Source organism: Phaenicophaeus curvirostris, chromosome 11, assembly GCF_032191515.1.
Source record: "Phaenicophaeus curvirostris isolate KB17595 chromosome 11, BPBGC_Pcur_1.0, whole genome shotgun sequence".
NCBI classification, from domain to species: Eukaryota; Metazoa; Chordata; class Aves; order Cuculiformes; family Cuculidae; genus Phaenicophaeus; species Phaenicophaeus curvirostris.
In genome coordinates, this window is record NC_091402.1 from 22,423,853 (window position 1) to 22,447,430 (window position 23,578).

Here is a 23,578-nt window from a genome sequence, read left to right on the forward strand (position 1 = left end):
GCGCGCGGGGGAGGGGGAGGGGGGGGCGGCGCGCGGGGGAGGAGCGGGCGGCGCGCGGGCTGTCGGGAAACGGTGTTCGCGCCGGGCGGGGGCGCGCTGCGCGTGCGCGGGAGCCGCGGGGCACGCTGGGAGTTGTAGTTCTCGGCGGGCGCCGCCATCGCGCCCGTTCAGCCCGGCGCTGTAAGCGAAGGGGCTGCTTCAGGACAGGGTGGGAGATGATGTGGTTGAGAGCGGCCCCGCGGGGAAGGGCTTGGGGTGCTGATGGATGAGAAGCTCGAGATGAGCCGGCAGCGTGCGCTCGCAGCCCAGAAACCACCCGTGTCCTGGGCTGGATGCAAAGCAGCGGGAGCAGCAGAGAGGGGGGGATTGTCCCCTCAGCTCCGCTCTGGGAGACCCACCTGGAGTATCGTGGCCGCTTCTGGAATCCTCAGCATAAGAAGGAGATGGGACCAGTGGGAGGTGTCCCTGCCCCTGGCAGGGGGGCTGGAACAGAACGATCGTTAAGTTCCCTTCCAACCCAAACCATCCCGTGATTCCATGGAGCTGTTGGAACCGGGTCCAGAGGGGAATGGAGCACCCCTGCTACGGGGCCAGGCTGAGAGAGGTGGGGTGTTCAGCCTGGAGAAGAGAAGGCTCCGAGGAGACCTTGGAGCAGCTTCCAGTACGGAAAGGGGCTTCAAGAAAACTGGGGAGGGACTCTTCACAAAGGCTCGTGGTGATGGGGGCAACAGCTGTAAACTGGAGAGGGGCAGAGTTAGACTGCACGCAAGGAAGAATTTCTCCACGCTGAGGGTGGGGAGGCCCTGGAATGGGTTACCCAGGGAAGTTGTGGCTGCCCCATCCCTGGAGGTGTTCAAGGCCAGGCTGGATGGGGCTTGGGCAGCCTGATCCAGTGGGAGGTGTCCCTGTCCGTGGCCAGGGGGTTGGAGCTAGATGGTCTTTAAGGTCCCTTCCAACTCAAACCATTCTATGATTCCTAGAAGGGAGGTGAGGCTGTTTACTCTGCCCCTCCCAGGCTGTCACTGAGGGGCCTCCGAGAAGCGAGTGCTGGCCCTGATACCCAGGTGTCCGCCCCGATAACGGCAGGCACACTGCCATCCCATCCTCCAGCCCCAACACCAGCTCCATCTTTCTCTTCCTTCCTCACATCAAGGCTGAATGTTCATTTGTGCATTGTTCACCTGCCTAACACTTCTTCCAAGCAGGCAGCGGGGTGTTTTAATGAGAGGGCAGCCTGAATGTGAGCTCCAGTGACAGCATGCCTGCCTCCAGAGCTGTTTCACCTCTTATCTGCAAGACAAGCACCACCCTGTTGCTTCCCAGTTAAACAAGGACCAGTTCTGGCAGTGGAAGCCGAACCCACCACTGTGCCGAACACCCTCCTCTGCGTCAGGCCATGCCCCACAGCAGGACGCAGAGATGGGACTCCAGCATCCCTCCGGCTGCCCTGGGCTGCAGGGCAGGCTCCTCTCCCCACATCTCCACTCCTCCTCCCAGCTGTGAGCATTCATCCTCTCCCCAGTCCTTTCCTCTAACACCTCCACAGGACAAGCTATGGGCAACGGGAGAGTCTGTGCACAGAGAAACCCTTCAGCGTCGCACAGCCCCTTGAACATAGTAACTGCTTCTCCCTTTCGCTGCCCTGTCCCAGGTCACCTTGCCATTCTGTGGTAAGATCAGCAGTTTATAAGGAGAGGATAAACCCACTTCACCAGGCTCTAATAAGCTTCTAGACTTAAGGACAACTAATCATGGAATTGGAGGAGGAAGGGCACTGGTAAGAGAAGGCCAGAAGGGCCCAAGCTCTGTTTCCAGACGATGCTTTGAGGACAGCCAAGAGTGGAAGTATGTGGCTGGGATGCCTCAGCTTCTCACAGCTGCTGACAGCCCCAGCCTCCCAGCAGCAGCTTCACCTTCCTGCCTGGACAGACCTTTGCTCTGAGAATGAGAGAGAAGCGTGTAATTCAGAAGCTCACAACTTTCAGAGCCTCCTTGCCACAGCTGCCCAACCAGGAGAGGAAGGACCCTTTAGGCTTTCAGGAGAGTTAATTGCTTACCTTGACCTCCAACACAGATCTACACTGATAAAGTGTATTAATTTCCTACACTTCACCTTTTATTAATCACCCCATCTGCTTGTGGGAGTCAGTTTGCTCATGTTTCTACATGCAACTGAGTTTCTGTTGCAGGGCAGCTGAGGCCGTAGCTACTGACATAGCAGCTACCAACCTCTGCAGTGTAATTCTGCTGCATGACTCAGAGCAGGTGAGTAGTAAAGTCCAGTAGTAGAGTTCAGTCCCTTCTCAGCACTCATGTATTACACTGCTGCAACCACACACAGCACCCGGTTAGATTCCCTGGCAGCATCCAGGGAAGGGTACAATGCCAGGAACCGAACCTTTGTGAAGGTCTGAACCTGCCCCGCTGAGATGCTTGTAAACTGAAGGGTGTTTCTGTACAACTCCCATGCCCCAGGGAGTGCAGAAACCAGGCAGGAGGTCAGATGTCTGGGGAGCTGCACCTGGGAACAGAGGACAGTGTCCCCAGAGTCCAGTGGCGGGCAGCCTCCCTGCACAGCAGTTCAGCTGGGATGCGCTTGGCTGCGGAGTGCTTTCCTCCCTTCCAGTCTCAAGCAGTGCCTGTGGGGATCTGGAGAGCGAGCCAGAGACACAAAGCTCTCCCAGGGAGGTCTCAGCTTAGGGCCATCAATCCCCCTCCCAACCTTGATCTGCCCGAACAGTTCAGAAGCTGTTTTACGAGTTGTCATGCAGACTATAGTATTTGCAATAATATCCCTCATGCCACAGGAGCTTTAAACAGTCCGGACTACACAAAAGCACTTGTTTGCCATATACATAATGCTAGATTTTCACATGCTGTGCAAAAATATTGTTTGGTGGATTAGATCATGGCCATAGGTGACCTGCAAGCTGGCAGCCAGCAGGTCTGCTCCCATTTCTTGCATACACCTAAAAGAAGGGACATGCTGCTTTAGAAAGTTGAGAGCAGAAAGATATGAAGTGGGAGTAATCAGGGGAAAGCTGTGCAGCAGGATCCTTCCTGCCTGGACAGACTGAGCAGAGACACTACAGGTGCTGCTGCAGGTTATCTGCAATCCAGGTGACTATAGGCATATGGGGCCAAAACATGTGCACTCAGCGCATGATAAATGATGTGTGACAGGGGAATAGTCCAATCACTAGGTGGCACGCCAGGATCATCTCACCAAACCAGCATCCTCTTGTGAGGAAAGAGTGCAAAACAGCCCAAAGCTCAAATTAACAAGCAATCGTCCAGGTCTGATGTCCTTAGAAGCAGCCATTCGTGCACACATATAGAGCTAAACCACCCAGCTAGTGGATGGAGAAATAAAATGTAAAACTACAGACGAACTTTGTTGACTTGATCAAACTCTGCCAGTGCTCCTTTGCTCTGAGTCACACGGTGAGGTGGGGAGATGCACTCACGAACAGAGTGCGCAGAGGGCAGTGGAGGTGGACATTGCCCCAGGGAATATCAGCTCTTCTGAGAGTTACACCTGCCTCGGTTTGTGGAGAAAGCATGTGGGTTTTTCTTCCAGCAGGAAAGGCCGGGCAAAGTGCAAAGAGAACTTTCTTGCAGCAGGTAAAACTTCTGTGCTTCCCAGATGGAGACGGAGCGAGGGACAGTGGCAGCAGGCTGATACTACCTACTGCAAAAGGAGTTCAGGGGTGGTCATTTGTGGGAAGAGTGATCGCATCCTGCTAGCATTGTTTCTGGGGCAGCTTTCTCTGTGGGCTGAAGCTAACACAGCAATAGAAGGTAAAACCAGCTAAGGTGTTTATGAGGAGGGGCTAGGGAAGAGACCCACATTTTGGCAGAGACCCCACTACCATTGCATATTGTTCAGCTACTGTAGGTCAGTAGAAGTAATTCATTCTTGAAAGCATCAAGGACTGTATCATGGCCAACTATACTCACTCTTTTGGACACACACGGGGCCTGCAGGACTTGCCACCAGGCAGACAGGGCACCTCAGGCTCTCCAAGTGTTTGCATTGTTTCAGCAGTGCAGACACGGGCTCACTTCTGAGCAATGATTTGGCTGAGAATTTAGCCCAGGCTGAAGAGAGAAGCCAGATCTATATCTAGGAACACAGAAATGCAGAATAACATAGTTAATCAGCTCAGATACTAATGAGAATGTGAGCAGGCAAACATCTTTCTTCCAAACAGGCTAGTGCCAAACCCCTCCATTCAGACACTCAGTCCCATGCCAAGAGCACGTAACTCTGCCTAGCTGAGCATCTGAATGACAGCACGTCTGCGTTTGCAAGCAAAAAGTCAGCAGGAAGGTTAAATCATACAAATTGATCACTGTTGCGTGAAGTAGAAGTTCATGCACTGGCATAAGCCTCTTGCTTTCCAGTAGCGTGGCACCTGAATCCTGACTATGCTGGAGCCGTGCTGCACAGCAGCCAGTACTGGGCAGAGTCTTGTGTAGAGCTTTCTGCTCAGCTTCTCAGAGGCACCTCGCAGCTTCAAGCAGATATTCAGATCTCTCTTCTCTCCCAAGTCACTGTAAAGTGGGGTTTCTTATACATCATGTGATGTACGGGCTGCGTGTTATCCTGGGGGATGCAGGCATGATTCATGCAATTGGGAAAGAGCCTTTGGGAGAGTGGAATTGCACAGATAAACCATCTACAGACTATACAAGGGAGAACATGGAAAAGTACGGGGTAGTAAGTACGCAGAAAGTGGCATTAAGGCAATGAGAGGTGGTTTTCTGACTAAACTAATTTAACTGGGAATGAGTTAAAAGCTCATTGCAGGCACTACACAAAATCACTTGCTAGTTTTTTGTGGGTTTACAAGGGTTTTCCTTTTTTATCTGTTTTGTTACTATAGGAAACAACCACTCAACTAGCAAAAAAACCTCTTTATACAGGAGGAAGCAAAAAAAGATTATGCACAGCATGCTGTGACATGCCTGCAAGACACACACTGGGAATATAAACAAATCCCTCCTGATGTTTTCCAGCATCCTAAGGATCTTAGGGATTACTTGTAACAACTGCAGCTTTAAAAAACAAAGACTAAACAAACCCAGTAAAAAGTACGAGTGTAAGGCAACCGTCCTTTTTGAGAGGAGGGAGGGGTTTGGCTTGTTTTTTCTCTTTTCTAAGAGATTATAAGGCCATAAGTGCAGGTGAGATATACGTTCTCTTCATGCCTTCTCTCTGCAGGAGGTATGTGGGTCAAGTGTCTGTATGTGACAGTTTTGATGCATGGGGAAACAATAAGCACATAGGTGGAGGTGGGCTGTAATGATTATGGATATGTGCAAATGTTAATTTCAGCTTCATTTTTGTCACTGAGAGATTCCATCAAGGATGTTAGTAACAGCTATGTGGTGACTGTCACATGTAGCTTCTCCTGTATTTGGTAATCCTAATCCTTAACTTGGCAGTGGTGGTGGTTACAGCTCCCAAAGCTCTGCAGATACTGCTTCAAGCAGCCACATGTGCATGGTACCACTCCAGCCCCCACCGAGATTTTTGGACCTGGAGCAGAGTGAAGACTGAGCACAGATCACTTTACTCTTGCTTACATTCAGCCCAATTTAGGAAGAAGCTCTGAAGCTGCCCTAGCAGCTTAAAGCATTCAACACAGGTAAGCTGAAGTGAGGTAATGTAAAATTGCAAAGAGGAACAGGCTGTGGGAGCTTGGGCAGGGATTTACTGGGGACACTTGCCCAAAGTTTCCCTCTCTCGTGAAACAGTTCATGCTTTTCTTCCACACCTTTCTTTCTGCTGCCCTGACCTTGAACTAACTCTACAGCCTCAGAAATGTCTCAGAGCAACTTACTGAAATACTGGACACCACCAAGCCCACGTACCTTGGACACGCAGGCAGCCCTTCGTGCAGATGTTCCTGGTGCAGACCCAGCTCCCCATCATCGTGGATGACTTAATAAAGAGCTGGTTCTGCCACTGAACTCAACATTCTAAGTCAAGACAGCAGCACTTGCCCACCCAAGCAGATACAGTGACTCTTCTTTCTTCCAGGTGCTTCATGGACCCCAATTGGGAGGAGGGAACCTGTCAAGAACAGTCTCATAAATTTCTTCACACAAAGAAAACAGAAGCACTTGAAGAAGCAGAAGGGGAAAGTGCTGAAATTTTAGGTATTCAATCTGGTGCCAACCCACAAAGGAGAAAAATCCCACTGCCTTGCAGGGCACAGCACACTTAGCAACTACTGGGACATACTCATGGGCTTTGTTCTCCCGGGAGTTTGATTTGTGAACGTTTATAGGAGAGCTGGGAATTTTATTGAGCAGTCTATTCCTTTTGGGATGCAGATCCTTATAGAATCATAGAATCATTTGGGTCAGAAGGGACCTCAAAGCCCATCCAGTCCCACCCCCTGCCACGGGCAGGGACACCTCCCACTGTATCAGGGGCTCCAAGCCCCATCCAGCCTGGCCTTGAACCCCTCCAGGGATGGGGCAGCCACCACTGCTCTGAGCAGCCTAGGCCAGTGTCTTATCACCCTCACCGTGAAGAACTTCTTCCTAATATCTCAATCTCTCCTCTTTTAGCTTCAAACCGTTCCCTCTCATCCTGTCCCTGCACTACCTGATCAAGAGCCCCTCCCCAGCTCTTCTGTAAACCTCATTGTAAAAGTAGCATTGGTAAATGATGAGCAGAACAACATCTAAATGTCCCTCTCTGCTCCTGGAGCTGGGTTTAGGAGCAGTCTGGATGTCCAGTAACCACTGCAAATAGTAATAAATGCGTGATGTCAATCTCCAAAGCCCTTCACTCAAGCTGAAAGCCCGGAGTATTCTCTGGAACGCACACACCTCCCTCTGTAATGGAAGAGGTTTCTGAGAAAGACACATTTTTACCACTTCCAGACACAAAGGGACAACCAAGTATAGAAAGAGCAATTTTAGTACTGAGCACGTACATGCAGGTGCGTATCATTCAGAGACTCAAACCTAGCAAACGCTATCATCGCCTAACAAGTGGTGCCTTACCCCAGGCCTAATTGCCATCTCATAGGTGCATGGACCTACCTGCTGTGGCATGATAGTTAAACGGTGATCAAGCGCAACTAACTATGAAATAAGGGCATTCAGGAGGGATAGTTTTAGCATTCCCCACTGAGAAGAATTAACACCTCCTGATTCTTTCTGCTTCAAGTCTTTTTCAGAGAAAAAGATGCTTCTGAGGCGTTGGACCTACCAGATCAGCAGTGCAATGCCTTTCAAAAGGCATAGGACTAACGAGTTTTCCTTATACTGCCTTATTTTACAGCTTAATTCTTGCCTGCTTTCTGTTTCAAGTTATGTTTGTACACTTGTTGTAATTCAACATTACATTTAATGTAGTGCCTGCAGGAATCATCTCTGTAGTCTGGGAGCAAAACAATACTTCAGCCCAAAGAGAAGTTAAAAAGATGGGAGGAAGAGAAGAGGGATGTTTATGGCTTTTATAGGCAGTTTGGACAGCAGAACTCACTGGAGATTTTAGCAATATGGATACAAAGCTTCAAGCCAGGAAGGAAGAGGGAGGTGTGTTTAGCTACTTTTGGAGGCTAGGATGCTATTTTCCATAGAGCAGTTTTGCATTGTGCCTGTGCACAATGAGGTTTATTTTGTTTTGCCTTTGGTTCGTGGGAGTAAAATGTTGGTCTCCTTGAAATGCGTGGGATGTCAATGACTAAGATAATAAAGGCAAGATTTCACTGTAGATGTTTTGAATTATCTCCATACCAGCCTCTCCCAACATGTGGCTGGGATCGTTCCCAGCCAGTTTTGTTGCAGACAGGTACGTCAGGCCCTGCTACCTGCCTCCTGAGCTCCCTGGGAGACACAGCCTTCTCCCGCTAGTTACTGTTAACTAGCATTTTATTCTCCTGGGTTACAGAAAACTGCCTATGAGCAATGGGACAACGTTCTGGAAGATGAATTCCCCAGGGAGAGCTGCAGGGAGCAACACTGCCTGCTGGGGAAACTTCCACAAGCCAGCTGCAGTTACCTACCATCAAGGAGATGCATATTTAATGTTTGGTCTAGAGCAGCATCTCCAGATCCAGCCATACAGCTCCCTGTAGCTCCCTTACACAAAGGGCAACCAGCTAAAAGGGGAACGCTGAGGTCTCACAGCTCCAGTTCTTCCAAACTAGTTCCCTCCTTGCCTGGAATTTATCAGCATCACTTTCCCAAGAGCCTTGCAAGATGTGAGAGGAGGAGGAACAACCTAGCTTTCGTGCAGTCAGGCAAGTCCCAAACCCCTTCACCTTGCTGGGCTGGCTGCACAGACTCCTCATGCCTTTAGAGAAAAGGTTTTGCCCCTATTCACAATACTGCTTTTCTTTCTTGGTGCTCCATGGTCAGACATTTACTAAGACTTTGACAACATTCGGAATTTGCAGTTGGTGGAGTTGTACCCCTTACCCTGTGCATGTAGGAGGGCGCATCACCCTGCACACACTATCACACTCCACACCTCATACCTCCCTTCCTCGGGAAGGAGTACCTGATGGTGGGAATTTGCTCAGTTCAGAATAATCCCCAGAAGGGATTCACAGCTGGCTGAGAGGAGGTTGCTGGAGGGAGAGCTGTGGCTCTCCTCTTCCCTACATCAGCAGAGGCAACATCCTCATCCCTGAGCTGTGCCTTCTGGAAGGACTCTTTGACTTCACCCTGTGCTTCTGCCACAGTCACAGGATCCAGGTCTGCAAGTTATGCTCAGGGCTTCTCCTCCCCTGATTGCTTGGTGGCAGGGAACTGCTGGGAGCACTCGTGTCCCAAACCTCTCCTGGGAATTCATCAGTCTCCAGCTGGGGGCAATCCATTCCCACTCAGCTTGGCACACAGGCTGCGTGCAAGTATTTTTAAAACCCAGGGTGTGGTCTAGTTGAGTGTGACTAAGAAAATGGAAGATGACTGAGAAAAACAAGTTTGTGTGCCGTAGAGTGTACCTCCAGCCTGGAACGGCTGAAGAGCTCTGCAATTCTCCTGCAAAGCCCTGAGAGGTGCACACATCTCCTGTTAACATCAAAGCACCCTGAAAGTAAGGGATATCTTCCTCCAGCTCAGCCCTCAGCAGAGTTGAGAGCATGCACTCATGTTCATAAATATCTCCTCTGCCTAGTGGCCTTCCAGGAGTCTGTATCGGGAGAAAACCCTCCTCTGCCCACCGGTTTTCACTCCTGTGAAGCAAGTGGCTCCACAAAGGAGTGACTGGAGCTGTCACCTCCCGCTGCATCCCCTGCCCCATATCCAATTCCATGGGAAAGCACACACGGGAAGTGTACGCAAACTTGTCTGGCTAAACTCCTCTCCTATTACTTGGCTGATTTCTAACCCTCTGCAGCTACAGTTCCAGTCATTCTCTGGCTTCTCCCATTTCTGCTTTTGTGCTTTTCCCTTTAATTCTCCCCTAATAATTCACATAATTCTGGTTGCTATGCAGTTTCCAGGCTCAGCCATCTGTAACACCCCACCAAGGGTGTGTGCGGCTTGGCTGCAGCATGGATGCTTTGCTGATTAATTTGCCTTTTTTGCACAGTTATTTTTGATACTTGGAAACAAACCGAAAATAAAACTGTTACTAATACCTTCCTCCTCCTAGTGCCAATTAACTTCAGCAAAGTTGTCTTTTTCAACATCATCCTTTGTGTGGTCTAGACCAGGGTGCAGACAGTGACGTAAACCTTGTGGCTTAATTTACTCTCCAGTCTTCTTCTCACTGGTGCCGCGTAGATGAGGAAGGTGGGTAGAGGAGAGTAAGGAAGTGGCACATTTCAACACCTACACAGGTCTTGTGCTAGGTCATCACACAGGGTGATGAAGGGAATTCCAGAAGCTGGAGAAAGAGAAGGATCCAGGTCCTGTTCCCCCACATTCTGAACACAGGTCTCAGTTCCTGGACTACTAAAAGGCAGCCATTTGCTGCTTCTTAACTCTTTAGTAGTGCCTGAAAGGGAGGGCTGCATAATTCCCAAAGTCTTTCCAACAGGTGTGTTGTCACCTGAGCCTCTATTCTGACCTATAAATCTGAAGTTCCCAAAAATAATTGTCCAGCCTCTCAATTGCACTGCCTTCCCCTCCTTCCTGCCAACAGCCCATCTGGGCAGGTCACACCACATCAGATCAAGAAAGGGCATTCACCTGCCCAGGCTCCAGCCACGCAGGTGAAGAAAAAATGTTGCTTCCCAGTTTATGCTTCAGAACATGCTATGCATATGCAACCTCAAGATCGATGCCTTCATACATACAGTTCTATAACTTGCCTACTTAAATATATCCACCATCAAAACGGTTTTGTTAAGTCATGCCTGGGGCACAGAGAGCCTTGCAGGCATGAAAATGTGCTTCTCAAAGAGATACTTCCTGAAGGCTCCAAACCTCAGAAGCAATTGTAAAGCCAGAGGAGTCAATGAAATGGAGAAATGCTGTCTAGGGTAGTTTAAAAGGTTGTGGTTTAGGGGCTGCTTTTCAAATGACTGAAGTTAACTATTGAGGAGGAAAAGCAGACTACAACAATGTTGGATTAATCCAAAATTCAGATACCACCCACTGCAGGAGGGCAAAGACTGCAGAAAGCACTGAATTACACCAGTGTACTCCCTGCTGGGTGAGGAAGCAGGAATAGCTGCTCTGGAGATCCCTTCCCAAAGCCAGGGTGTGCTGGGATGGTAGAACATAGTGATCTGCGGATAAGCACATTCAGTTTGTGCCACTAGCATGATTTTGTTCATCTTGAACTCTACCAATGTTTTAAAACAATATTTTGGCATCACAAGAAACATGACTAATATCTACTGGTTATAAACCAGGGGAAGACACGAGAGTAGCAACAAAGAAAATCTAAGTGCAGATCATGAGATGGCTTGCAATTAGCTGTATGGAGTTTTAAACATTAAAATGCTAATTGCAGCATGCAGGATGGGAGGGAACGCCTCCAGTCCAACAGGCTTTCTACAGTGGACAGTGGCTCCAATTGGGATGCAGCCACAGATACCAGTGGAAAGTCAGGAAAGGAGCAGCTCCTGGTGCCACTAATGCTTCAGTGCCCCAACAAACAGTCGTGTACAACCAGGGAGTCTGACATGATGCATGGCCTCAGGATTACAGCATCAAAAAGAAAGGGTTACCGCTAATAAATAAAAAGTGAAATCAACACTAATCCCTACACATGGGCTGCTTAAATCAAAGCATTTGCAGTGATTACAGGTTTTCTAATGAACAAAAGATTAGCTCCCACATGAAGAACAAAGAGAGTGGAAAGCATACTGAAAAGCAAAGAGAAGAGCTCGCTATCTTGTTTTATGGCTACAGATTAATAGTAAGCCCTAGATAAGGCTACAGAATGAAGAAGCAAATATAGGTCTTATCAGCATTAACGTAAGGGCACTAAGTTCTCTTCTCAAATCTTGATAATCCACCCATAATCCTTCTACCTGTTGTATATCTGCTCAAGACTCCAAAGTCTTCTGTTATTAGTCATTTAAGCGCATGTATCCCCCAACCTCCTTCCTTCGCCATCCTCATCCATGAGGATGACCTACAGGATAAACAATTAAATTGCAGTTGTTAAATGAGCAAGGCAGAAAAACATTAGTGTTTCTAGCTGGTCTACAGCATCCTACCTATCAGCATCATCCACACACAACAGCAAAGCTTCAGGTTCTTCATCAAAAACAAATATAAGAGTAGAGACTGATGGCTTCAACCCTAGGGAGAAGAGTAGATGTTGAGAAGCAGCTCCTACCTTCATCATCAAAGCCAAATACCTTCTGCACTTATAGGAAGAAAAAAAAAAACAAACAAACAACAAAACAGAAGGCAAGGGGCCCCAGGGCAAGCAGAGCAAGAGCCTCCCCTGTTAGTGCTCATACCACAACACCCAAGTCAGGTCAGCCAAACAGGCTGAAAACCTCAGCATCTACCAAGAAGGCTGATTGTCAGGCAAGTTCACGATGATAAGGTAGAGCCAAAAGCCACCGAAGGTCAAATAAAGACACAGACCACATTCAGCAACACCTACCAAACACAACCCCTAGCTAAGTGCCCAGGGCTGAGTTTAAATAGAGCCCCTGTAACCATGGGCAGAGGGAGAGTGGAAGCCCCAGGTGAGGCTGATCAAGGCCATTAAAGCCCTGACATCTGCAGCCCAGGAAAGGGACAGTGTTCAGTGTTATCACACAGGGGAAAACTCCTTGTGTGGAGGGTCATCAAAGCCAATTCCCCATGAGAAAGCTTACTGCAGCTTTGAAAGGAGGCCTTGGCAGACGAGTGGTGGTGAAAACCTGCTCATGTTGGTCATCGTGTCATCTTCTCTGCCACACAGCTAATGACAGAAAAATAGAGGTGCTTATGGCAAAAGCAAAGCCAACCCCAGCCTCCCCCAGTTCTGTGACCCAGCTTCTCTCTTGGCAGAAGGGTGTTGCCTTGTCTCATTTCAGTGGCATAAAAGTCAGTTGTGCCTCCAAAAAGGACAAGCCAAGAGCTGTCTGCTGGAAAGTCATAGCCCCTTGATGCCTTCCCTGTACCTTCCAACAACTAGGAGGAAGGCAGCTGTGACCTGCCACTGGGTTTGTTTTCCACTATGGAAACAAAGGAGGAGATTTTTAACCCTGTGCCTTCCTCTTGTCCTAGGTAAGTGAAATGTCCTTGGCTGCAGGCAGCCCATGTTGCCCAGGAAAGGGTCAGCGCTTTCTGGGGGTGGAGTGAGGGGCTGACATTGTGCTCACCTTGCTGCACCTGCTGTAACCAACTGGCTTGGATCAGGACTTAAAAGGAGGGAGCGACAAGGGAGCGTGAGGGTGTTTGGTTTCTCAGGCTGGACTTGGAAATAAGGATCTGGTAATGCTTTATTGTGTGACTGTGTTTTGTTTGCTTAGTTCTGTCACACCATGGTATGTGGGTCTGGCTAAGCAGAGCAAGAAGAAAGCTTGGTAACTTCAAACTGGTTTTGAGTTGACTGTGAATTTGCCCATGGGCTCTCATGGGTGATTCAGGGATGTAGTTAGCAGGTTTAATTTTGGTCCCTCCAAGGGAGGTCTGAGCACTGTAGGTCTCACAGTCCTTGTGATAGGAGACCAAGGAGGGTGAGTGCTGCTCTAGCCAAGTTTGTCTCCTGTGCAGGTTGTTGGGAGCAGCTGTGTGACCACTGCTAATAAGGTGGGATCTTCTATTAGTTCTTAAATTTGTTACTTTTATTTATGTATACACCACCACCTTTTCCCTGAGCAAAGCGTGCTGTCTTGCCCTCACTCCCTCCTGTTACTTGTATGTTCTCACATTTTTACTGTTCCCTTTCCTGATCTGAAGCTGCAAACCTTTTCACGTTCCTGCCACCTTCTCACTGGGGCTGCACCTCATCCTGTCACCCAGGGTTTGAGACTGGGGTGTTGAAGGCTGATGAGTGTTTCAAACGAGCCGCGCTTTGCTCAGTTATGCAATGGCATTTCAGAATTTCAATACCGTAATCCTTCCCAAAGCAGCTCATCGTAGGGCTAAGAAAACAAACCAAATGCCTGCTCTCCAAGCAGAGATCTTGCTCTGCAATGACACTGAATCTCCCCCAGACTGGGAGTGCAACGCTTAACATGCAGGGCAAGTGTTCAGGTTGTTTGATGTAGCAAGGATTGCCTTTAACTTGTCGATGAGGAAACTCCCCCGTGCCTGCTCTCCAGCGTCTGGTTCTTAGCCCCTTCTAGTGGAGGAAGGAGAAAGCTGCAGACCGAGTCTTGACGTGCAAACAGCATAATATTTAGCTTGGATTTCACTCGCACGTCAAGGACAGGGCTTAGCACAGAAGGACCCAGAGGAATTCTAGTGTTGGGGCACTGAAGGCAAAGCAGAGTTATCCTCCTGATGGGGGATGTGGTATTTTTCTCCTCCTCCAGAGACAACCTTCACAGAGCCCTGTCCCCGAGGCAGGGCGAGTAAGTTTAGAAGCTGCTTTTAGAACTTTGAGGGGAAGTTTTTGCAAGGGCATTTCAGCTCCTTTCATGTTCTGTGGATTACACATTTCAGAGTATTTATTCGGAGGCATGGACACCACCCCAGATCCTGCCTTTGCCTCTATTAAAGACCCTGGTGTGAGAAGAGAGCCCAGAGTACCTAGAGCAGTGCTGACTTCCCAGTCACGGCACGGAGCATCAGTGCAGCAGATTTACTTGAAGGATACTTTTGTCTGGACACAAAACCAGGGCCTGATGGCTCTATCTATGGAGATCTGACTTGAAGCTTTGATCAGAAAATCTGTGAAAGGAAACATTTTGAAAGTGCCTTCTCCAAGTAGCATAACACTTCACAGACTGTCCTCTGCTGGACAAGAATGACGTAGCCAAGTGCAGAAGTGCTCATGGTTATGAGAGAATCAATTAGGGCATGTTGATGAATAATGCATGTGCAGCTTAGGAGGGATGGATGACATCGGTTTTATTTTTATACTGTTAATTGAGAGTGATTCTGGGACAGAAAAAAAGCACAAAAGGAAGATGGGGAGCTTTGGGGGAGATTCTGGTTGGACGTCAGAAGCTGAAGGCTCACCAGCAACGCTTCCTGTCCATTAAGCTGTAGAAACCTCAGGAAGAGGAATTGTACTAATGTTCTCTGCATCCCCTAATCTGTGTAACCGATACTGCCCAGGAACCCAATTCAGGCTGTAAATGAGATGAGCATTTAAAGAGATAGAAGTTGAAGCTGTTGCTTTGATATCTGATGGCTTTTGCTGGATTAAGATAATGTCTGCCTTGCCCTTTTGGGCCCCCTTGTAGGACATCAGTCAGCTCTATTTATCCCTGGGGAGGAGGCTCTGCTCTTCCTTGAGCGTGCAGTGATCTCGAAAGGAGAGCTGGTGCAGTGGGGTGGAGGCAAATTATTAGCTCCCCTTTCACTCTGCCCCCCCCCCCCCCCCCCCAATATGGGAAAGAGGTGAATTTCATAGAATTATAGAATCTTTAAGGTTGGAAAAGACCTCTAAGCTCATCCAGTCCAACAGTGAAGAAATTCTCCCACACAGCTAATCTGAACTTCCCCTGGCAGGAGGTGGTTCTCTTCTCTTCATAGGAGAGAACTTTTACCTCCTATCCAGCCTGATACAAGACCCGCTGATGTTTACACCCTCTATTTCTCATTCTCCTGCCCCTGACCTGGCTCTGCTGGCTCCGTGCTCTCTCCACAGGTACTGGATGACCACCACTGAGTCCACCCAAACCCTTCTCCAGCTCAACCCACCCACTTCCCCTCAGCCTGTTGTGCTTCAACCCATTCACACATTAAATTCACAGCCTCGATTGTTCAGCCTGGAGAAGAGAAGGCTGCGGGGAGACCTCAGAGCAGCTTCCAGCACTGAAAGACGGCCTCCAGAAAGCTGGGAGGGGCTTTTTCCAAGGGCCTGGAGTGACAGGATGAGGGGGGAATGGCTTTAAATTGGAAGGGGGAAGATTCGAATGGACATTAGGAAGAAATTCTTCACGCTGAGGGCGGGGAGGCCCAGGCTGCCCAGAGCAGGGGTGGCTGCCCCATCCCTGGAGGGGTTCCAGGCCATGGCTGGATGGGTCTGGGAGCCCCTGATCCATGGGAGGTGTCCCCTGCTATGGCAGGGGTGGGTCTGGGATGGGCTGTGAGGTCCCCTTCCCACCCACCCCACTCTATGATTTATGACTCTGTGGCTAATTAACCCCATCTCGGGTGGGTGGCTGTGGCGAGGTGGGTCCCCCCCCCGCCTCCACATCTCCTCGCAAGCCCAGCGGGACGCCCTGAGGGGAGCCCCCTCAGTCCCGCTCCCGCGCCGTGGAGCCGGGGGAACCTTTCTGCGCGCGGCGGAACCTTTGGGCGGCGGCGCGCGTTGCCGCCCGGGGCCCTGGCGGCGGCGGCGGGGGGGGGGGGCCCGGACGCTGGGTGCCGCGGCCCCCGAGCGCCCAGCCCGGCACGGAGGCGGCCGCCAGCGCCAGGGGCCCGCGGCAGCCCCGCCACGGTTGAGAAGCGGCCAGGGGGCCCCGCAGGCTGGCCCCGCGGCTGGGGGCGCCGCGAGGGGAGCGGGAGGCGGGGGGGCGGCACCCGGGGAGGCGGAGGGCGCGAGTGGGCGGCGGGGGGGTGCCGGGATGGCGATGGAGGGGTGGCCTGGGGGCGGGGGGGGGGGGGGAAGAGAGAGGGGCTGTAGCGGGAGAAGGAAAGGGGCTGGGAGTGCGGGGGCGGGGGGAGAAGGGAAAGGGGCTGGGGGTGCGGGAGAAGGGAAGGGGGCTGTAGGGGGAGAAGGGAAAGGGGCTGTAGGGGGAGAAGGGAAAGGGGGCTGGGGGTGCGGGAGAAGGGAGAGGGGCTGTAGGGAGAGAAGGGAAAGGGGCTGGGGTGCGGGGGGTGGGGGGGAGAAGGGAAAGGGGCCTGGGGGTGCGGGAGGGAGAAGAGAGAGGGGGCTGGGGGGAGAAGAGAAAGGGGTCTGGGGGTCCGGAGGGGAGAAAGGTGAGGGGCTAGGGGGTGCGGGAGGGAGAAGAGAGAGGGGCTGTTGGGAGAAGGGAGAGGGGCTGGGGAGAGAAGAAAAAGGGGTCTGGGGATGCGGAGGGGAGAAGGGAAAGGGGCTGGGGGATGCGGGAGGGAGAAGAGAGAGGGGGCTGTTGGAGAGGGGGCAGGGGGGAGAAGAAAAAGGGGTGAGGGGGCTGGGGCTGCCAGGCTGCTGAGCCCGGGGGCCAGGGTCGCCCTGAGGCAGCAGCCGCCCGCCCCGGGACCTGTGCGCCTCGGGGCCGACAGGCAGCCCGCTCGCCTCCCTCAGGAGCCCTGGCTGAAGCGGGGTTCTTGCTTTTGGGGCGCTGCTGCGGGGGCTGCAGCCACTGCCGTGGGGTCCTGGGGGGCCCGTCCCCCCCCCGGGCTGGGAGGCTGCACCTGGAGCTGTGCTTGTCACCCTCCCGAGAGCCCCGCTCTGAAGGTTATGGGCCAGGGCAGCAGTGATTTCGAGTCTGTGCGAGCCTTGTGGGTGAGCTTTGGAGGAGGAAGGCTCGGCATGTTGGGCTGTTACATCTTCTCGCTTGGTCGTGTCTCATCTCGCCGCTTTCTAACGTGCTCCCTCCGTGGGACAGTTTATGGGCTGCTTTTGTGGGCGGTTATGTTGGTGACTGTTTGTGAGATGCTCTAAACTCCATTGATTTCCCCTCTTGCCCTTTCATTGATTTGTATGAAACTGGTGCTTTAAAAGTTCTTTGTACGTCACTTTAATCTATACGCAGGTGGGGAATTTTTACTGAAAAAAATATGGAAAAGGAAATAGTGGAGCTCTTTCTTCCCTTTTTCATGCTAATAAGATGCTAATGATCACATTTGCTTGTCTTTTAACTTCCTTAGCATTGGATATTTTTTGTTGGGTGTTCTTTGTACAGTTATCCAAGTGAATAATCACTTAGCCTGTAGGAAATTGCTGCAGAAACTTCGGTGTTAGATTAAGACATTCCTGCTGCCTGGGGGAAGGTGGTAGCTCTCCTCCCTGACTCAGACTAATGGTTGTGAACAGAGCAGCCAGCTTAGACCACGGTGGGTGCTCTCACCTGGCCTGGGTTTCCTGAAAGAGGCTTCTTCCTCCAGGTGTGCAGCTACATCCTGAATGCACAGAGCAGGCAACGTAGCTTCTTATCCTGTCATCAGCGTCAGGATGCAGGGGTTTCTTGTTAATGGTAGGTGCTGAATGTGATGTTTCCAAGAAAAATGCAGTTGCTGCTTTGAAGAAGAGCTGTTGTGGATGTGTGATGTTGATGTTTTCTGGGTTAACACTGCCTCAGACTGGATACTATTTTCTCCCACCTCAACAAATGCGGAATGTTTAGCCACTGTGTTCCCATTGTACTACACCCGGGTGAGTGGTAGCTTCTGCAACCCTAAAATCTCTTGAAATTCCAGTTTTGGTATTCAAGAGTATCCATATCCTGGACTGAAACACCATGTGCACTTCGGAGGAGAATAACCAGACAACATATATTCCATCTTGTCTCAATAGTGGTCGCATTTTAGTGGAGATTTGAAATGTATAATCTGGCATAGAAAATTGTAGCAGGTCATTTTAATGTTCTCCCGGATCCAAGTTGATATCATAGAATAAATCGGGTTGGAAAGGGCCTGCTGGTCAAAGTGGGATCAACACTGAATTCAGACTGGGAGTCTATTCATTCAGGTCCTAAACCCTCCAAAGACAAAGGTTCATCTGCATCTGTGTCCCTGTTCCAGGTGTTCACTGTCCTCAGAGGGAAAATTCTTGTCTTTATGTCAGGTCACAACCTCTGCTGTTAGTTTGTCTCGTGTCCTCCTGCACACGCCTTTCAGGAGGGTCTGAAAAGTGCCAAGTGAGAGGGAGTGATGGCTCCCCTTGATCAGGCAGGCCATGCTCCTGTGTGCTGTAAGCTTGCGACGCTGCCAGGGCGCACTGCTGACTCATGTTTAGCTTGCTGCCCACCATGCCTTATATTTTATGTTCCTGTGTGCATACAGAATCATAGCATCACAGAGTGGGTTGAGTTGGAAGAGACCTCAAAGCCCATCCAATTCCAACTCACCTGCCGTGGGCAGGGACACCTCCCACTGGATCAGGTACTCCAAGCCCCATTCAACCTGGCCTTGAACCCCTCTAGGGATGGGGCAGCCACGACTTCCCTGGGCAACCTGGGCCAGGGCCTCCCCGCCCTCACAGGAAAACATTTCTTCCTAAGGTCTCATCTCAATCTCCCCTTTTTCAGCTTCAAGTCATTCCCCCTTGTCCTGTCACTCCAGGCCCTTGGAAAAAGTCCCTCTCCAGCTTTCCTGGAGCCCCATTCAGTACTGGACGCTGCTGTAAGGTCTCCCTGGAGCCTTCTGTGCTCCAGGCTGAACAACCTCAACTCTCAGCCTGTCCTTGTAGCAGAGGTGCTCCAGCCCTTGGGTCATCTTTATGGCCTCCTCTGGACTCCAACAGGTCCCTGCAGTGAAGGACGCAGGGCTGCAGGTGAGGTCTCCTGCCAGCATGCACGTATTTCTATACTTGTGCATGCAAACTTTATCTGTCATCCTCCTGCCATGCACCTCTGTGTGTGTACATGTGTGTCTGTATACACTCACGTGTCAAATTACACCTTCGGCAGTACCGAGCAGTACTTTTTCCATCCTTTCCCACCCAGTCCTGTTGTTGCTGGTGGTGACTGTTGACCACCTGGCCTTTCTGAACTCTTTGCTGTCACACATCCCCTGCCCAGTGATGCCTCCAGCCCCGCAGGTCTGCTGCTTGTGTTGCCTGGTCTTCCTTTCTCAAAATTGCTTTGTTTCCAATGCCTCTTTGGGATGTATCAGGTTACTAGGCTGGGAAGGGAGTGGCAGTGGAGTGAGACTTTTCCCATGAGGATTGAGTCGAGTCTCATTTGACCAAATTCAAATCCAGAATTCAGTGATGTAGAAGTGTGCTTCGAATGGTGGTGTTTATGGGTGTGAGTTCAGTGAAACATCTAGGTGCAATATTGTTAAGAAAGCAGTGAGCTGCAGTGTGATTCTGTTAGTGTAATTTCTTTGAACTTGCTTCCTTCAGGTGCTTAGGGGTTTTTTTGGGAGATAATGCTCTGCAAGGTAAATATTCTCTGCTAACAGAGTTTCTTATTTTAAACTTAATTCTGGAGAACGTTGTTCCTGCAGAGGTTAAGTGCTGTTTGATATTCCTAGGTACTTGGTAAAAATCTAATTGTGAGATGCATGTGTTCTGTTTACACAAAATAGTTTCTACATAATATTTTCCTGATTGTCAAGTATGTTGAGTTAATTACCGCTGGGTTTGTTTCAGAGAAAGCTCATTGCAAGAGAAGAACTTGTTGTGTTTAAGAAACATTTTTAGCTATATAAAAATAAAATAATTTAGAGAGAGCTGTGGTTTCCCACTGCCCCCCAAATCAGTGTTTGTGAGGTGCTTGCACCCACAAACAAGAAGTTTCTTGTTTTGTTTTGTTCTTTTAAGTCATCATTCTTTTAAACTAGCTAGCTGGTGTCTTCTTATTCTAAGTAATAATAAGGAAGTTACTGATCAGTATTTCATATGTGGTAACCAGCAGGTGCCAATTCACATATTTGCTAAGAGAATTCTTATGTCTGGAGTGAAAACACGTGGGGGTTTTGGGGAAAAAAAGGATGAAAAAGTATATATTGCTTTCAGCCATCCGGACAGAAAACTTAACAAGAACTGTTGCTTTTAAAAATACCTCAAAGTACAGAAAACAGGCACTTAGGTGTTCTTGAAGGTCAGGCATGCCATTGACTTAATTTTATGTCTGAAGTGGAATAGCAGAACATCAGTTTAGTCCTGCAAGCGAGACTGATTCAGTGCTATTGTAATCTCAGAGCAACTGCTGTGATTTAAATCTTGTTCTTGATCAGTGGTGATGCTCGAGTTGGGGTCAGTCTGACACCTCCAGAAATCTTGTTTTGAAGGTAACGAGGACTCACTTTAAGGAGGGGAAAAAGAAAAAAAAAGAATTACATTGCTTATATTCAAGAACAGCATTTTCAGCGTGCGCTAAGCATGCATGGAGGAGCAGTGGTTTGACACACTGTGTAGTGGCTTGTTGGCTTGTCCCAGAGCTGCCGCTCTGCAGGCGTGGCTGCAAGTTTGGATGTAGAAACAAAGGAAGGAAGCGTGGACCAGCTTGGTTATTAGTGAGAGTTGAGTATTCAAACATTGGAAAAGATGTAAAGGCTGTTGCCTGTCTGGTGGATGCATCGATTCTGTGTGCTTGGAGAGGGCTGAATAACTTGTGACTGAAGGTATCATTCAAGGGTATGGAAAGCTTGTTACAGAAAGCTTAAGGGGGAAGACTTTCAGCCACTTGCTTCAAGATGAGGTTAAAGAAATCTGTTAGATGCTATCAGTGTGGCTTGTAGTATAAACACACTGTTCAAACCTTATAAACAGTGCCCTCTTCTACCGCCCTAAATCCTGGGAGGAGTTTTTGAGCTGCAAAGTGCAGTTACCGTGAACGCTGAGTTGAAAAGGGGGAGAGTTGGTGAGATGAACCAGCTGGGTGCCGATACGAGTGGATGTGACTCTGTCGTCCTCCCCTGCCCGTGTACACGCAGCGGCACTGGCAGAAGCCTTGGTAGGAGCAATGCAGTGGCACAGAACACTTTCTACTGCCACAACTGGAATTTCTAGCCAAGGATTAAGCATATTAACAGCAGCTCTCTTCTGCCACTGCAATTGGTTCTACACTGGTGGAATTTTGCTGGCAGATAAGTAGGAAATCAAAGTTGGATAAGCTCAATATACCCACATGCATTCTTGTGTTTCACATAGATCAAAACTTATACTGAACACGAGGAGGACTTTGATCAAGGCCTAGCATGCAAAACAATGCAGTTTATGTAACAAGAGCCTTAAGAGAGGCGCTAAACTTATAAAAGCAATTAAAGAGGTTTTGTAGTGATTTGACAGATTCCAGGCAGATAACTTTACCCTGGCATTCTCCGGGGAAAGCTGACTTGATCTAATTAACAAAGAACTGGAGCTACACAAGGGCAGAGAGTCAATGAACAGAAGGGGCAGAACCTTTCTGTCACTTAGCCAGTGTGGCTGGTCAGGTACAAACAGTTTGTTGGGCAAGCACAGTATGGGAAAGAATTGAACCACAAAGGAGGGTGATGCAAACTCAGAATGGTTTGTGTTGGAAGGGAGGGACCCTTAGAGCCCATTCAGTTCAACCTCCCTGCAGTGAGCAGGGACAGCTTGAACTTGATCACATTGCTCAGAGCCCTGTCCAACCTGACCTGGAATGTTTCCAGGGATGGGGCATCCACCACCTCTGTGGGGGACCTATGCCATAGTCTTGGCTGGTACTTTCTTGCCTTGACAATGAAAGCTTTTACCTAAAGTTTTTGCTTGCAAAGAAAGCTTTTCTAGCTTACCCAAACCATGAAAATAATAATTCATCAAAGATTTTCTCTAGCCTCTGAGAAATTCAAGTCTTATCCAGCTTATCAGCATCAGTCAAGTGTGGGTTATTGTATTTGGAATTGTTGAATCCAGAATAAATAGGTTGTTGAAGTGCATTGATTTCATGTGAATCGCTTTAGCTGTGTCTTGCACCCAAAGGCTAAGGCAACGCCAGCCAACCTAAGCCCAAGGCAAACAAAATCTGTGAGCCTGGCAAAGCCTGGAAAGGGACTGCGGGGTGGAGGTGCTCACACAGCCTACTGAGGCAACTTGGGAAATGGGATGTTACTTAAAAAGGAATTGATTTCGGAGAGCTGCTGGTGGGATTTAGTCAAAATTAGGGAAGTAAACTGCTGTGTGGTTGGTGAGTGTCACTGCTCTGGAAGATAAAAAAGTATAATTGAAGCTTTTGTATCAAACATATCATGGTTGGACTTGATGATCTGGTGGGTCTCTTCCAACCTGGTTATTCTATGATTCTATATGGTAAGGGATTTGTGTGATAATTGTATTCCCATTCTTCCTCTAATACTGATCAATGACGGCACTGTCGAGAGGTGAATCTTTTTCAGGTATGATCAGTGAGTCAAACCCTCGACTGAAAATAGTAAATATGGGAAACGGAATATGAATGGAGGATTTTTCAAGGAATTGTAGTAGTCTGGTGCTTTGTAGTATTTTGATCAGTGGCCTGGAAGAAAACATGAAATTAGAGCTGATCAAATTTGTGGATCATGTAAAGGTTGCGCTGAGTGGTGAAGCATGAAGAAGGAATGGCAGCTGCACTGTCCTCCGAATCGCTTGGATAACTGAGTCTAACTTGGCCACATACGGATTTAGAGAGTCAGAGCACTAAGTTGTGCGTGTGGTAGGAGAGGCTGGAGGGCTAGAATAAAGAACTGTGCTTCCTAAATCCAGTTCCCGTGGAAAGGGTGGCAGTACACGAGTCCTCAGACTAACACTGGAGACAGGAGGGCTACTAAAATGAGGAAATGACTTTGTAAATGCTAACACATATCCATCGTTTTTTGTGTATAAACAGGAAATACTGAATAAGGACAGAGAAGTGAGATGAGTTTGGGAGTATTTTGACCAGGTTTAATGTCAGTTTCTTTAGCAAGATGGTCAAAAGTAGCAAAGATGATGCAGTGTTCAGCATTGCTTGGGTAATTAAGTCGCTTATTATAAAACTTTTACGACAGAGTGCTCAATCAGTTTAGCTTATCGGGAGATTTTAAAAGTTTCTCAGTTTTCTTTGGGCAAAATAGGCTGCGTACCAAGGGACTCTTTAATTCAGTGGAAGAAGATGTGATAGCAGCCAGTGCCCGGGAGTTTAAAAGATTATTTCAGCTTAAGAAAAAGGCACAGATTGCTAACAGTGAGTGTGATTACCCATCATTAGGAAGATGTTTGTAACTATTAAGGGAAATTAGGGTGTCTCTGTCTCCTGAAGACACCAAGGTAGGGTGAGATATCATGTGAAAGACAGGCGTGAGGAGTGGTTGCACATGGACCCTGTATGGGTACCTGTGAGTGTATGAGTGTTGGTGCCACCATGCGAGTACTGGAATATTGGCATTTGCCAGATGGGTCTCACCTGGTCCTGTTTAGACCAAGTGTCTCTTCTTAGAATTGTAGAATCACATGACC

The 23,578-nt window shown here is 49.1% G+C and overlaps 1 protein-coding gene across 2 annotated transcripts in view; it reads left to right on the plus strand.

The window, feature by feature from the left end:
* Window positions 1–15,890: 15,890 nt before the first annotated feature.
* The window catches only part of RAD54L2 (RAD54 like 2), a 56,883-nt gene continuing 49,195 nt past the window's right edge, over window positions 15,891–23,578 (plus strand). For both annotated transcript variants that reach the window (XM_069865594.1, XM_069865592.1), the window contains exon 1: window positions 15,891–15,988. The gene's annotated coding sequence lies outside the window, so the exon portion shown is untranslated. The remainder of the gene's footprint in view (window positions 15,989–23,578) is intronic.